A 13,582-nucleotide genomic window follows, 5' to 3' on the forward strand; every position below is an offset into this window, starting at 1 on the left:
TCCAGTTCTAATTCTTACACTAGACGCTATAGAGTAAGCAGTAACCCCTTGGTACCTAAATTCACAAAGGTACTGTTGCGGGAAAAATGAAAGATGTGAAAGCACTTGGAATTCTTGGAATAGAAAGGGACTAAAGAATGGTTTTCCTGAACTCTCTTCATGTAGGTAATATTATGACATGGATAAAATCCTTGTGAGATTTCCCCATTTCAAGGGGCGAGGATTCTGAGGCCTAGGGCTGTGAAGTAACTTGCCTAGAGGCACTCAGCAAGTTCATGACAGAGATGAGACTAATCCCAGTCCAGTGAGAATGATAATGATCTGGTTGGCCCTGGTTTCTCCTGTCATTTACCAAATTGACCTTCACCCCCTAAAAGACCCCTATTAAATTCTGGTCTTGCTCACCAGTGTTGGGGCATATACAGATTTGTGGCTTCTGGTGTCTGAATCAATTTGTCATCCCCAGAGCCTTCCAACATAGTTAACTCAAGCCTAGCAAAGACCAAAATTTCATGGATTAAATGCTACGAGTTTGAAGCAGGTACAAATTGGAATCAGAAAAGTTGCTTTCATATTGGTCTTTAACTGCTGGTTTGTAAACAAGTGTTTATATGTGATTGCCTCTCCTTAATTTATTAGTCCCATTGGGTCTAGACCGCTAGATTGATTCTTATGACATTTCATGAAATCAAGACTCTCTCTTTCCTTTCCTTTCATTGTAAGCATTGTTTGTGTCTTCCTGGTTTTCAATTTCCTAATGATGTTTTAACGAGATGCCAGTTACTCATGCAAATTGGGAAGAGGAGACATTGAGGGATGGCTACCTGGTGGGAAAGTTATTAAAATCAAAGCAATTTTAATAACTTTTTTCCTCTACATCTTCAGTTGCTGATATCACTTGCTTATTAGAATCAGTTATTAAAGTGTGCTCCAGGTAGGAGGGACAGAAAGTGGACTGGATGTTTAGATAGTGTTAATACCATCTTGAACAGGGATTGCCCATGCCCTTGTTCTAAAGAATCACAGTAGGGTCCTTGAATCTGACTGTTCTGAGTTTCACCCTGGATTTTGGAGTAGCTTGGGGGTTGGTGCTGGGTACTATGAGATGAGAGTAGCTCACTCTGACATGCAGTAGATTTTTAAAGACAGTCACACACTAAGAATCACCACCAACCTCTCTACCACATCCTGCCTGTGTCCTGAAACACTCTCCTCCTTCATATCCAACAGACAATCACTCTTCCCACACTGAATGCCTTATTGAAGGCACATCTCCTCCGAGAGGCCTTCCCCAACTAGGCTCTCATTTCCTCTTCTCCCACTCCCTTCTTCACTAACCTTGCACTTGGATTTGTTTCCCTTATTCACCCCTTTCTCAGCCCCACAACACTTACATATATATCAGTAATTTATATTTTTGTCTGGCTCCCCGTCTAGACTGTAAGCTTGCTATGAGCCAGGAACGTTTATACCAATTCTTTGAAATTATACTTTCCCAAGTGTTTAGTACACTGCTCTGCACACAGTAAGTGTTCAGTAAATACAACTGACTGATTAACCCGAACCCCATACTCTGGGTTCCTGTCTCCTCTGCAATGTATTCACAGTACTACTAATAATAATTATGGTATTTGCTAAGTGCTTACTTTGTGCCAGGTACTGTACTAAGCTCTGGGGTGGATATAAGCAAATCGAGTTGGACATTGTCCTTGTCCCCCAGAAAGTTCACAGTCATAATCCCCATTTTACAGATGAGGTAAATGAGGCAGAGAGAAGTCAAGTGACTTGCCTAAGGCCACACAGCAGAAAATTGGCAGAAGAGGGATTAGTACCCATGACCTTCTGATATCCATTAGAGAAGACATTCATTAGAGAAGCAGTGTGGCTCAGTGGAAAGAGCACGGGCTTGGGAGTCAAAGGTCATGGGTTCAAATCTCTGCTCAGCCGCTTGTCAGCTGTGTGACTTTGGGCAGGTCACTTAACTTCTCTATGCCTCAGTTACCTCATCTGTAAAATGGGGATAAAGACTCTGAGCTCCACGTGGGACAACTTGATCACCTTGTATCCTCTCCAGCACTTAGAACACTGCTTTGCACATAGTAAGGACTAATAATAATAATAATAATAATGTTGGTATTTGTTAAGCACTTACTATGTGCCGAGCACTGTTCTAAGCGCTGGGGTAGACATAGGGGAATCAGGTTGTCCCACTTGGGGCTCACAGTCTTAATCCCCATTTTACAGATGAGGGAACTGAGGCACAGAGAAGTTAAGTGACTTGCCCACAGTCACACAGCCGACAAGTGGCAGAGCTGGGATTCGAACTCATGAGCCCTGACTCCAAAGCCCGTGCTCTTTCCACTGAGCCACGCTCCTTCTCCGTGCCATCATTATTATTATTATTATTACCCACGCCTATGCTTTATCCACTGTGCTATGCTGCTTCCCTGAGCTCTAAGCTCTCTTAACTCAGCAAGCTTGAACTTTGTCTTTGATGCAAGGCTTTGACCTCATGCAAAGAAATAAGATCTTGTTGGAGGCATTGGAAAGGCAGGATGAGCTCAGGTAGCATATGATATTACGTGGCATACTTGTGCAGCCTGGACTTGAACAAGCATGTTGATCATATGTTATAAAAAAAATCCATAGACATTTTATTGAATCTGGTTCTGGCCTCATTTAGATTTCTAGTTGTTGAGGCTCTGAATCAATCAGTAAATCCATCAGTCATATGAGTGTTTACCAAGTGCTTGGGACAGTACCATATAACAGAGTTGGTAGACACATTCCCTACCCACATTGAATTTAAGTCTAGAGGAACTTTAATAAAAATAATTATGGATATGTACATAAGTCTTGGGGAACTGAGGGAGGTATATAAAGGGTGAAAATCCAAGGCAAGGGTGACAGAAGGGAGTGGGAGAAGAGGGAATAAGGGCTAATTCAGAGAAGACCTCTTGGAGAAGATATGCCTTCTATAAGCAATTGTAGGATTGAAGAGGGAGGACATTCCACCCAGAGGCAGGATAAGGGCTAGAGGTCGGCACGAGCTAGATGAGATTGAGGTACAGTGAATAGGTTGACTTTAGAGGAGCACAGAGGGTGGGCTAGATTGTAGTAGGAGAGCAGCAGGGTAAGGTAGGAGGGAACAAGTTAACTGACTGCTCCAAAGCCATTTGGAAGGATTTTCTCTTTGCTATCACCCATCCATAAGATCTTAGTTTTGAGATTCCTCTTCATGTGTTGGTAGGAGCCAGGCACCAGACAGAATGAATGGAGATGCATTTAAAAATAAAAATCTTGATTTGCTTTATTTTGTGTCTCTCACAGACCAAAACAAAAGTTATGGAAAGGTAGAAGCAAACCGTCGGGGTCCAACAAGGAGGCTCTCCAAGATCATCTAACACACACTAGTAGAATTCATTACAACATGGCCCACTGGCCGGGCTCATCTAGTTTAGCTAATATGCTAGCATTTAGAGCATCATACAGGAATATCTTGAGTGAGAAGCAAACTCACCCAGCGCTACTTAAAGCCCAGTCTCATGGCAGGAGGGAGCATAGACTCCTTAGTACTACTTAAAGCCTCATCCAGCAGCAGGGATCACGGGTACCCAAATCAAATAGGGGTCTACTTACATAGAAACAACAACCAACCAGGAGTCCTATCTTCCTAGTGGTACCATCACAAAGCTGATGTCCCATACTCTGGGTAGGCCAGAGTGTTAGACCAGCTGACAGAGATCTTATCCCACTACAAAGAGCTTTCCCAATTGCCAATTTTTATGGGATCTGATATGAGTGTGCTCTGCCTTGTTCCACCCATTCCAGAGGGGTTGGACAAATACCACTTTCTTATTCAATCTCTTTATCAGCAGCCAGCATCAGGTGTTGCCTAAAGGGTCCACTGTCTCCCATAGATAAGAGAGATATGTGACAGAATGTGGTGTGTTTGCCTCCAGTAAATTGCAACTTGGCCAAACAGTAATAATAACAATGGAATTCATTAAGCACTTACTATGTTCCAGGGATTGTACTAAGCACTGGGATAGATACAAGAAAATCGGGTTGCACACCATCCCTGTCCCACATGGGGCTCAAGATGGAGCTACAGAACTTTAGGCCTGTCAAAGATGTGGAGATGGATGGGCACCATTGTAAGTTCTTAAAGAGTGGGGAAGCAAGGACTGAACATTTTTGTAGGAAAATGATTCAGGCAGCAGAGTAAAGTATGGGCTGGAATGGGAAGAGACTGGAGGCATGGAAGTCAGCAAGGAGGCTGATACAGTAATCAGTGTTTCTATGCCATTACTTTTCTATGGTAAACTGAGTCTTAGCTAAAGACCAGCAGAGATTTCAACAAACAGCAGTGAGTACTACCCTTGCCTGAACTTAAGGCAGGTAATTACTGAGGGGCTGTGATAGGGAAAGGTACCCAGGGCTACTACCAGGAAAAGGACCATGTTGGAGCTGGTATAGTTGCCCTTGTCTAGGGTGAGGCATGGTCAGCTAGGTTACTTGGAGAGCAGATGAATCAATCAGTGATACTTATAGAATGCTTACTGTGTGTGCTTCAGATCACTATACTGAAGGCTTACAGAAGTAAAATCAGAGTTGTTAAACATGATTCCTGCCCAGGAGAGTTTGCAATCGGTCTCCTAAATACAAAATCAGACTAGTCAGGAAGCACCAAATTGGCCACCCATCACAAGAAACTACTAGCCCAGAGGTAGGGCTGGTGTTGTAGGTAGTACTGTCCCCCAGGTTACTACCAGGATTCGCTTCCAATCTCAGGGCACTACACAGGAAGAGTTCTTCAGGCCCTGGTTCACCACCTATTTTGTACTCCCTTAAACACATACTGCAAGGCTAGTAGGATCCTGGGAAACTGCTCAAAAACCTACTGACAATCCACATAACCTTTGCATCTCAAAAAAAAAGAAAGTAAATGCAATTAAGCTGGGTTGTTAAGTATCAAGTTTGCTTTAAACAAACAAATTGTCCTCCTACTTCCAATTTACACAGACAATCCACAGAATCAATGTGTATTGGAAAATTGTTTTCTCAAAGATTGCATCTCCATTCTCAATCAGTAGTTAATTACAGTGTGATAATTCCTGGATGCCTGTTAGTTGGAAATTTAGGGGGTGTGTGTGTGTGTGTGTGTGTGTGTGTGTGTGCATGCATTTGAACCAACATGTGAAATTTATTTTTTAGTCTGGCATATCTTTCAGTTTTTACATTAGCCATTAAATACCCCAAATAGCTTTATCACTTCCCTTCCAAACCAGGATATACTGTTCCAAATTGCTCAATCGGGCCCTCATTTCTCCAAATTCTGCTATAATCCGTCTTGATAATTGAATCAGGTGCATCTTACGCCCAAAAGACCACATGCTGTAAATATTTTCCCTTAAATTTCAGCTTCCACTTGATTGCTCCTTTGGTAATTAATGACCTCTCATTTTCTAAAACTGAGAATTCCACTAGACAGATAAATGTTTGAAAGACCACCACAGCCTAACTCCTGAAATAGACGAGGTACATTTTACCATTCAAATATTCTCCTCATATCAGCTAATCCTTTTAGCACCTTAGAAGATGAGTGTTATCCCCCATTTGTCAGCTGCTGACACTTGAGAGAGATTAGAAAGCAGCAGAAGTTTGGTAAGGAACTAGACCAAGACTCCCAAGAGCTGGTGACCCCATGTTTCTGTTCAGGAGACATTTCCACCTCTTGATGGCAGCTTGGGAATGGGAAGTAAAATTGGTTAGATCTGCCCATTCAATGCCTTATCAATAACTATCCCATCTGGAGAGAGGTGTAGGGTCATAGCCTCTGCTCCTTGGATGCTATTTCAGTTCATGTCATTCCAAAGTCATTCTGGCAGTAGAGAATAAGGTGGAGGGAAAAATCATTGCTTGATAAGGGTGAGTGAGAAATTATAGCTCTCTTATACTAAGCAAAGATCATTCCCGCTTTCCTTTGCTTAACCCCTCTTTCCTCCTGACATGGCTCCACTTCTCCTTCCCAACCCCTGCAGTCCACCTGCAGACATCAACGAAGTCTGACATCTTGAAAGTGGAATATTCCATTCTTAGCTCTCCAAGCACTGTACACCTATACATTATGAGAACTTCCCTTATTTCCTCCCTTCTACCTGTTCATTCCCAATTCATGCAAATAACCATGAGGGTTATAGCTGCCTTCTCTCCTTTTTGGAACTCCCTCACACCTCAAATCCACCAAACTCCAACCCTAACCACCTTCAAAGCCACCACCCATAGAAAGCTTTCTCTGACTACTCCTTCCACCCTTCCTGGATAGGTCATTCCATTATATACCCTTAGATCATGTGGGTATACAGGTTTATTTCCTCCACTTGTCAGTTTCCTAAATCATTGTTTTTTGTTTACTTTTGGTATTTCCAGATTTACCTCCTTCTTCTCTCTTATTCTCATCGTGCATATATACATTCTTTATCTGCCTGTTTCTCCCTTTAGATTTTAAACTCCTCAAGGACAAGGACTGTATCATCTACTTTTAGAGTACAGTACTGTTGACATTGGAGATGTCTGCACCCGCTACCCATTTATCCCTCCTTCATCACCTATGCACATTTTTAGGGTATTTAAGTACTTACTATGTGCCAAGCACTGTACTAAGCATTGGAGTTGATACAAGATAATCAGGTTGGACACAGTCTCTGTCCCACATGGAGCTAAAGGTTTTAGTCTCCATTTTACAGATGAGGTAACTGAAGCCCAGAGAAATAAAGTGACTTGCCCAGTGTCACACAGCAGACAAGTGGCAGAGCTGGGATTAGAACCCAGGTCCTCTGACTCCCAGGCCCATGCTCTTTCCACTGGGCAGAGCTGATTCTCACTTGCACTTGAGTCTGTACCAACTAAACCCTTAGGTATTCATCTCTTCCTTGCCCCTAATAGCACTTATACTGGGTTGCTTCCCTTACCTGTAAGTTATTTTAGGGTCTGTCGCCTCCTTTAGATTTCAAGGTCCTTCAGTGCAAAGATCTAGTATACCTAGGATAATGTGCTCTCTCAAGCACCTAGTACAGTGCTCTGCACACAGAAAGCATTCGATAAATCCCATAGGTTGATTGATTTGATTGAAGTGTCCCTGGTAGAGTTTCATCTGGGGGAACCAAGAAGGTTTAGGATGATTTCTTTCCCAAGTGCATTTCTGGTCTACAGAACAGTTTTGCTTTTGACCTGATATGGCCTGACAGTGCCTTCTTGTTCTTTATCAAAGGAAATGGATGAAAAATTGTATCATTACCCCTCTGATGTGCTCCTGTCTAATTGCACCTGTGAAATTTCCTAAGGTTCTTCAGCCTCCAAAAATTCAATTTTCCATATAATGCACAGTGACATGTCAATAAATCATGTTGTAAAATAAATGTGCAGATTCTTTTTTGCTGAATCTTGCACGGAATAAACCTTTCGTAATTGATAAATAATGTCACCGGAATCGATAACTGGCAGAAGGGCCCTTAGTGTAAGTCTGAATCATGTATGAGGACTCAGGGGTGATCAATGCCTTAAAGACTGCCCCAAATTTGCAGCCAAGTGTATAAATTACAGCTTTAATATTAGAGCAGAGTCCAGCCCTGGGGAAGATGGACCAGTAATACATAACCGTTTGGACTGTGGTATGGCTACTGGTTGGGACAGTCTTTTTCCAGATGTGTATTTCTTAGCCCATGTCAGTGACACAGGATAAATGCAGGTCTGAAATTTAGTAACTGGCTAGATGAGGTCAGTTGGAGACAGAGGGAGGTCATAACATACCCTGGGAATGTGGACATACTGAGTTAGTGAGTGGATTGAGAGGGGAGAGATATTTGGTACTTTTTAATGACATTTGTGAAGCACTTATTATATGCCAGTCACTCTAAGTGCTGGAGTGGATACAAGCTAATTAGGTTGGACCCAATCCATGTCCCACATGAGGCTCACATTTTAATCACCAATTTACAGATGAGGTAACAGACCTAAAGAGGTGAAGTGATATCCCCAAGGTCACAGAGAAAAGTGGTAGAACAGAATTAGAACACAGGTCCTTCTGACTCCCAGGCCCATTTTAGGACCCAGGTGATATCTAGGCCTATGTTATATCCACTAGGCAATACTGCCTCTACTTATGAGAGTGTCATCCCTGTGCATGTCCATATTACCCTGGTCATTGACTCAGGGATGGTTGCAGAGGGAGCAGGCTCCTTTTGTGACCTGGTGAAGTTGCTAATCAAATCACAAAATTGCTCTTGGAAACTTTGAAAATTTGAAATATTATTGTGTAAACTCCTCAAAAACCAAGCAGCATTACCTAGTGGCTAGAGCACAGGCTTGGGACTTAGGAGGACCTGGGTTTTAACCTCCTGTGGGTAGGAGGACCTCTACCACATGTCTGCTGTGTGACCTTGGAAGAATCACTTCACCTCTCTGGGCCTCAGTTACCTTATAAAATGGAGAGTAAGATTTATGAGCCCTACCTATGACTGACATGGACTGTGACCAACCTGAGTAACTTCCATTTAACCCAGTGCTTAATATAGTGCCTGACACATGGTAAGCACTTAATAAATGCCATTGAAAAACGAAGACTGTGTTTTCTTTAGTTCTTTCCCAAATATCTAGTGCAGAGGGTATCATGAAGGCAATTTGACTCTGTGAACAGAGAGCCTCATCTTTGGCAAATTTCCCAAAGAAGTACTGTTTTTAAGGCAGCTTGTCTAAGAAACTATTCTTTTTCTCAAATATACCAAGGTTCAATTTCAACATTGCTAGCAAAAAAAGAGGGTGGGTAAAGGAGGCAGGGTTTACGAGGGTTTTGACCTTATTTTGTGTTTTGGGGTTTTTTTTTAGGTAAAGATTTTTTTTTATCGGTGCATAAGTGCTTACTATGAGCCAAGCGCTGTACTAAATGCTGTGGTAGATAGAAGATAATCAGGTTAGACAGTCTTTGTCCCACAAGGGGCTCATAGTCTAAAGTTTCTTGTCCTCAGCAGTTCTGGAGAGAAATCTATATTTAGCAAGTTTAGATGAGATTATGTTTAGATTAGAAAATCACAGATCTACTGGGTGCCAGTACAGAGTCCTGCACACAGCAGGCACTGAGTATGTATTGCTGTTCATTGCACTAGAAGACACCACTAATGATGAAATTTATCTATGGGCCTGTGTTTGACTGAAAAGGTCAATGTGAAAACATAGTACCCCCTACACTGCACACTCTAAGATTGTCACTTGCTGAGCTGTCATGTTTCTTGTTTAAAAACGAGCAACATTGTTTTCATTTTTTACCTCCTTGTCTCATCCTTATGAAGCTTCTACTTGAAAAGATCCCTTCTTTCACACTTGCTGTGCACCCTCCTGGTCCATCTGACATTCAGCTCCCTGTTTTCAGATGATTCAGCGCTGTATGATGTTGTGTTTTACTATGCTTTTATATCATTTCATCTGTCCACCTTACTTTTTCCCACTTTCAACATGCAACATTCAACATTTAGCCTTTTCACATATTCCAGTAGAGATTTGTTCAAGTGAGCATGGTTTCAATGCTGGGAGAATAACTTTGTTATAGTACTTTGGTGCAGATTGATGTTAAATATAGATTGTAAGTAGTGGAGGTGAAATGTCTCAGGAGTTGGATGTAGCATCTGTGGAGATTCTAGGTCTCACAGCCCTAGAGCTGGTGAAGTATGAGTTTGCAGTCCAAACTCTAAACTCCGTCTAGACTATAAGCTCACTGTGGGCAGAAATGTGTCTATTAACTTATACTGTAATAATAATAATAATGTTGGTATTTAAGTGCTTACTATGTGCAGAGCACTGTTCTAAGCGCTGGGGGAGATACAGGGACATCAGGTTGTCCCTTGAGGCTCACATTCTTCATCCCCATTTGACAGATGACACTGTACTAAGTGCTGGGGAAAGGACAATATAACAGAACTTATTGTGCTCTCCCAAGTACTAAATACAGTGCTCTGCGCATAAGTGCTCAATACATTCATTTGATTGCTCTCAAGAAGCTTACATTCTAATGGGGAATATGGTGCAAAAATATTTACAAATAGGAAAATCAAAATAAATTGATTTCACTCTTGGTCATACATATGTATATAAATGCACAGGGAGCATCTAAAGTATGAGAGGTGGCTGGCATGACTTGGGTGTTATTAGGGAAGGCTTGTTGGAGGAGATGAGGTTACAATAGGCTTTGAATGACGGGAGAACTATAGCCTGTAATATGAGTTTAGGGAGTGAGTTCCGGGTTGGTGGATCAGCTTGATTAAAGGTGTGAGAGAGTCATGAGTGAGGTTCGGCTAGATTAGCTTGGGAGGAATGAAAACAGTGAGCTAGAGACTAGTAAGTGAGAATATCAATTAGTCAATTTTTTGAGCATCTTTTTTATTTCAGCACTATACTAAGTACTTGGGTACAACTGAAATAGACGTGATTTCTGCCCTCAGTGAGCTAATAGATACTATTGCAAAACAGAATCTTGAAACCGATCTAGTGGAGATTTTGCCTGATGGGAAGGAAATTGGAAGCAATTGGAGGGCTTAAAAGAAGCCCCTTGTGAGAAGAGAAATGCTTAAGGAAAGTGGTCTGTGAGGACAGGCTGGAAGCAAGAGGACTAAGGAGGAGTCTGACACAATAGACTTGCCTCTGTATAATAAGAGATTGGATCACGGTGGAAGCAGTTTGGAGAAGAATGGGCAGATATAGGCAATATCCATTGTCCCTACTGTCATTTAATATCTGCTTCCCACTAGACCGTAAGCTCCTTGAGGCTAGAGATTGTATCCTCCAAACTCTATTAAAATCTTCCAAGTGCTTAGTATTAATAATAATTGTGATATTAAAGACCCACTGTGTGCCAGGCACTGTACTATGCACTAGGGTGGATACAAGCAAATTGGGTCAATCACAGTCCCTGTCCCACAGGGGCATCACAGTCCTAATCCCCATTTTACAGATGAGATAACTGAGGCATAAAGCAGCATGGGGGGCAGTGAACATTGGTTCTACTCCCAGCTCTACCACTTGTTTGCTGTGACCTTGGGCAAGTCACTTCACTTCTCTGCCTCAGTTGCCTCATCTGTAAAATGGGGATTAACACTGTGAGCCCCATCTGGGACATGGACTATGTCCATACTGATTACCTTGAATTTACCCCAGCACTTAGAATAGTGCTTGGCACACAGTATGCACTAAATAAATACCATTATTGTTATTAACGTGACTTGCCCAAGGTCACATAGTTTACAAGTGGCAAATTTGGGATTAGAACCCAGGTCCTTCTGACTCCCAGGCCCATACTCTATCTAGTAGGTCATGCTACTTCTCTGTACAATGTTCTGCCCACAGTAAGTGCTTAATTAACATAATTAATTAAAAGGTCTACAAAGGACCTGCAGGATTTATTAGTAGCTTTAAAAAGAGAGTTAATAATTAATAATGTTATTTGTTAAGCGCTTACTATGTGCCGAGCACTGTTCTAAGCTCTGAGGTAGATACAGGGGAATCAGGTTGTCCCATGTGAGGCTCACAGTTAATCCCCATTGTACAGATGAGGTAACTGAGGCACAGAGAAGTTAAGTGACTTGCCCACAGTCACACAGCTGACAAGTGGCAGAGTCGGGATTCGAACTCATGACCTCTGACTCCCAAGCCCGTGCTCTTTCCACTAAGAGTTGAACAAGGGTGAGTAGTCGAGGATAACACCTATGATGGGGGCTTCTGGAGCAAGATGAAAATTGAGTTATTGACAGAGATGAGAAAGTTGAGGAGGTGAGGATTTAGGAGAGAAGATGAGTAGATCACTTTTGGTTATTCAAGTTGAAAGCTTCAGTAGGACAACCAACCAGAAAGGCAAGTGGAAATTCCCAGTTACAGGTTAGATGAAAAGTCAGGGCTGGGGAGAGAGATTTGGGAGTAGTCAGCATAAAGATGGTGGTTGAAGCCATGTGAGCAGTTGAGCTTCCTAAGAGAGTTACTGTAGAGCAAGAAGAGCAGGTTACCTGGGTACAAAACCTTATGGAATACTTCCAGTTAGTTGGTGAGTGGCAGAAGAGGACTCACTGAGTGAGAGGAAGAAGGAGTGGCCAGAAAGGCAGGAGGAGAAAAAGATTAATGTTGTCAGCCAAATCAAAGCCAGATGGTGGATCTCTCCCTCCTCCTAAGGAGTTGGAGGAGAATTAGAGCATGTTAGAGGAGTATCTTACTGGATCTGGCTAAAAGGAGGTCATTAGTTGACTTAGAGAGTGCATTTTCAGTGGGTTGAAGAGATTGAATTGGAGTGGGTAACGAAGAGAGTTAGTGGAAATCAAATAAAGGCAATATATAATAAAACTGTTTTACGTCATTTCCCAAGTGCTTAGTACATTGCTTTATACATGGTAAGTGCTCAGTAACAATTGATTGGGGTTTGAATGGAAATGGGGTTGGGAAATTTGGGATCCTGGGAAAGAGAGAGGGCTTCTTTTTAGTAAGGGAGAGATACCAATTATGTCATATCGTACTATCTGTTCGGTCTGCCACATTGTACTGTCCCAAGCACTGAGTACAGTGCTCTGCACACAATAAGCACTCAATATATATGATTGAAGACAGGAGAAAAGGAGCCAGAGTTGGGTGCTGAGCAGCAGTTAAGGTCTTGAAAGGTGAACCAATGTATTGATTGCTGTGATCCTGGCAACTGTCCCCAGAATATCTCAAAATATATATTGAAGGCACCTCAGTCCCCCATCTATTGAGCAGCAACATGGCCTAATTGTTAGAGGATGAGCCTGGGAGTCAGAAGGACCTGGGTTCTAATCCTGACCACCACTTGTCTGCTGTGTAACCTTGAGCAAATCACTTAACTTCTCTGCGCCTCAGTTACCCCTCATCTGTAAAATGGAGATTTAGACTCTGAGCACCATATGGAACATGGACTGTGTCCAACCTGATTACCTTGTATCTACCCAAGCGCTTACTACAGTGCTTGACATAAGTGTGTAACAAATACCACTTTAAAAAAGGCTTCGGACTGTTTGAGGTATTCTGTATTTCTCCTGAATTTTCTACTGAGTTGAGTTAGGGCCTGAACATTCTCTATTCAAGGATCTTTGCAAAGTCTTCCCTTCTTCCCTTCCCAACCCTGAGGTTACCTTCAGAGCTCAGAACACACTGTACCAGCTAACAGGGTTACTGCTACACCTACAGAGTCTTCCTCCCTGCCGGCACTTGCAGAATTCATTTTCTTTCCTGTTCCTGCTTTCTTTTTCAGGGGGTGATTGGCTTTCTGGGCACATGGCCCAGTTTTTGTTTAATTTTAAGATTGTACAGCAACCCAGATACTTATCCAGAGATGGGATAATGCATAAATAAATACATGCAATATGTTTATATGTGCTGAACATACACAGATGCATGATTCTCTCTCTAAATATATGTATATATAAACAGTAAATACACTAAGCATGAATGAGGCACACCCAGGAATGGGCAGGTAGCCTGAATCTTCTGCTGCTGGATTGTTGTCATAAAAATACCAATAAGAAGGAGCAGAAGT

The sequence above is a fragment of the Ornithorhynchus anatinus genome, chromosome 4 (genome assembly GCF_004115215.2).
Source record: "Ornithorhynchus anatinus isolate Pmale09 chromosome 4, mOrnAna1.pri.v4, whole genome shotgun sequence".
Classification (NCBI taxonomy): Eukaryota; Metazoa; Chordata; class Mammalia; order Monotremata; family Ornithorhynchidae; genus Ornithorhynchus; species Ornithorhynchus anatinus.